This window comes from Phoenix dactylifera, chromosome 1, assembly GCF_009389715.1.
Source record: "Phoenix dactylifera cultivar Barhee BC4 chromosome 1, palm_55x_up_171113_PBpolish2nd_filt_p, whole genome shotgun sequence".
Classification (NCBI taxonomy): domain Eukaryota; kingdom Viridiplantae; phylum Streptophyta; class Magnoliopsida; order Arecales; family Arecaceae; genus Phoenix; species Phoenix dactylifera.
Window position 1 is genome coordinate 19,716,938 of NC_052392.1, and position 3,351 is coordinate 19,720,288.

The following is a 3,351-nucleotide window of genomic DNA, read 5'->3' on the forward strand; positions in this document are numbered from 1 at the left end:
AAGCTAAGGGTGCAAATGGCTCGAGTCGGGTCATAAGTGACCCCGATCCAACTCGATTCCTTGTTCGGATTCTAATTTAGAACCTAGATCCAACCTAATAAAAGATCGGTTGGATCGGGTCCATCGCTATAATTTTTGACCTAACAAGTCATTTGGATCGAGTTGAGTCCATGTATAACTCGGACCCAACCCAAAAAATTCATGTTCGGGTCAGGTCCAGTTCGGGTCAACCCATCCATGGCTTCAAAACTTATTTGCACCCCCTTGGGCTGTGGCCCGTGGACCCAAATAGGTTTACAAATTCGAGTCAGGTCGGGTCGGGCCCTCGGGGCAGGTTGTAGAATTAAAAATCCAAAATTACTCAAATTTCAAATAGGTCGGGTCAGATCGGGTTGGGTTTGAATTCAGTAAACCTAAACTTGACCCAAAAAATGGAATGTGTCCAATTTTAGGTCTCGACCCAACCCTACGGGTCCTCTAAAATAGGTCGAGTTAGGTCTAAATGGATCTGGTCAGATCGGATCATGGGTCAACCCAATCCATTTACAGCCTTAGTCAAAGTCCTTCCTCTTCTTCTTTCTCCTCTTCTTCTTCTTCACTCTCGCACGGCTCTACGATGGACAGCAAAGGGATGTCCCTATTCCATAGGCACCCTCCAACGCGTCATCGGGAGCCAAGGCCACCACAATGGTGAGCCCCTATCTCTTTTTTGCTCTTCTTCCCACTCTCTCTCTCTCTCGCCACACCCCCCCCCCCCCCCCCCTTTCTTCTCCATTTCTTCTTGTGGAAGCGTCATCCCCTGCCTTCCACCCTCTTATTCCCTTTGTCATTATGGCTTGATCTACCTTCTCTTTCTCTCTTCTCTCTCTTCCTCACATGATGGTGAGGCCATCAAAGTGGACCTTCCTCCTATCCTACAATAACACCATATTTGAGGTGATCATGAGCTCCTTTTGGATCCCTGGGCTAGATTTAGGCTCGGGGATGTGCATCCAGAACTTTATAAGATTGTTCGAACAATCATATTAAATTTGTTATCCTAGAAGCACCGTTGTTGCGACAATACTACTGCTTAGAGTTTGAGTTGGTATTATGAAAAAAGCAAGTCTTGCATATCCTTTAAGGATTTAACTATGAAAAAGGTAACTCTTGCAGCCATCTTCCGCGCATTTAGCTTGTGAGTTTCGATCAAGGTGTGACACTAGGAGCCCAAATTCATACTTTAGGTAGGACAATGCTTAGTATTGGGAGCCTCCTCTATATACAAAAAAAAAGTTTCTATTAAGGCTTTTTTTTGGATGAGTTGGTTCGACATTTTTCTAGTATTGATGAATTAGGCTTCCTTCATTTATCAGACCCTTTTAATTAGCAACCGGAAGTTTTGTGTTTGAAAATTGGACAATGAATGCACATATCCCTGAATATTTGGATCCGGATAATTATAGCTCAAGTGGATCCCCCCTCCCTTCCTCTAAAAAAGAAAACACTATTCTAGTGCATCTACTAATTACCTTGTTTTAAGTTAACTAGTTCATTTTCTACCATATGCACTCTATCTTCCCCTACTTATCTGGATGACTAAAAAAAAGAAAAGGGCCATTGGGCTAATCTCTGTGAACAACCCTCTTGTCACTCCACATATCTTTGTTGATTCCCTGTCTATAAGAGGATTATAGAAAGAGGAGTAAAAGATGCACATCATCTGCTGTGCATGAGACCTCACGTAAAGTTTCTGCCATGCTCTGAATCAAGTAGGTATCTGAAATTCAAATTTCCTAATTGGCATCTAAAAGTTTGAATTTTTCATACTTAGTAATCAACGGGGGACAAGTCATGGGCCAGAGAGAGGCCCAGCAAAAAGCCCAGATTCAAGACGAAGAGACGTGAAGGTAAAAATGGAGATTTCGCCACCAAGATAGTAGCCTGGTGGTAAGGGGGCGATAATTCCGCCCAAGTTGCCCGGGTTCGAAACGCACGGGCGTCGATTAAATTAGGGGACCGGATGCCCCACGCCCGGCTGGCTTGTTGGCGGTTATGCTTTCCTTCCACTTGTACCAAGGTGGCGCTGGGGTGACGTACCCACACGTGAGGCGGTGAACCCAGTGGGGTGAGCCCACGGGTCGGGGAAGGCACGCGAAACCTGCGACCTGTATCGAACATTCCCTAGTGGAAGGGGGGCCCAGTAATGGGGCTGCTACGCGGGTGGGCTGGTCCCTCCCCCTCCCCTTCTATTTTTAACCAAAAAAAAAAAAAAAAATGGAGATTTCAATGCAAATATTAACCTTTTGGCTTGTACCAAAAGGACAAAAGAAAGTAAAACAAAAACAGTAAAATGAATAAGATGTGCCAGCTGTCAGAGTTACCAGTACTAGATCGGACATACAATAATATTATATTAGGATTTAGGATAGTTGCTGAAGTACTTCAGGGGCAAGAGAGCGTGAGGTAGGCCCTCCCACCTTGCCCTTTTTTTTTTGGCAGGTCGCCTGTACCATAAAGATGTCGACCTATGGTCCAATCCACAAGCGACTCACAGATTTGGGTACCACATAGATAGCTTTGGATGGTAAATAAGCTAATCTATCAAAATCTATTTATTAAATAAATTAGATTCAAATTTAATCTATAATTTATTTAATAATTAGATCAGATCATGATCCGATATGTTTGTCATATTTAATCCGACCTATTTAATCTGTTTAATCCATTTAAATCTATTTAATTCGTTTAAAACCTACATAATTTTATTTATTTAATAAATAAGTTATGTGAGCAACGTTGGATTACCTATTTAATATATAACTCAAATTTTTATCTAAATTTTTTATCTATCTAATAAATAGAATAGATTTGGGCCGATAAATTTTTGGTCCCTATCATCCAAATTGCCTACATGCTTGATCACAAGACGCAACAAAAACACAAAAGAGCAAAAGAAAAATAAAGCATGAGTAAACTAAAAATTTGCATTTTTAAATCTAATTTGGAGGATCTTACATATATTTGGCAGGGTACTTAGAAGGCCTAAAGCCATCCATCAAATTTTCTCCCCTCTTGGAGCCATTAATCACAACTCACCTTCTTCTCGATTTAGTCCTATTCATCAGCTGAGAAAATCTTAGATAATTATACGGATTCAAGAAATCCAAATAATACCTTTTTGTTAACCATTTTGGATGAGGTTCGTTACCGCTATAACAAAAATGGACGTTCGAGATCTGTTCTGATTGATACGTGGCAGGCCTTGATAATTTTGTCGCCATCCTCCTTCGTGGACGGCTGAAAATTTCTTTGGAGGTTTTGGGAGTATAATATATGAATGTAATGGGAGTGGGTAAAATTTGGGCCGAG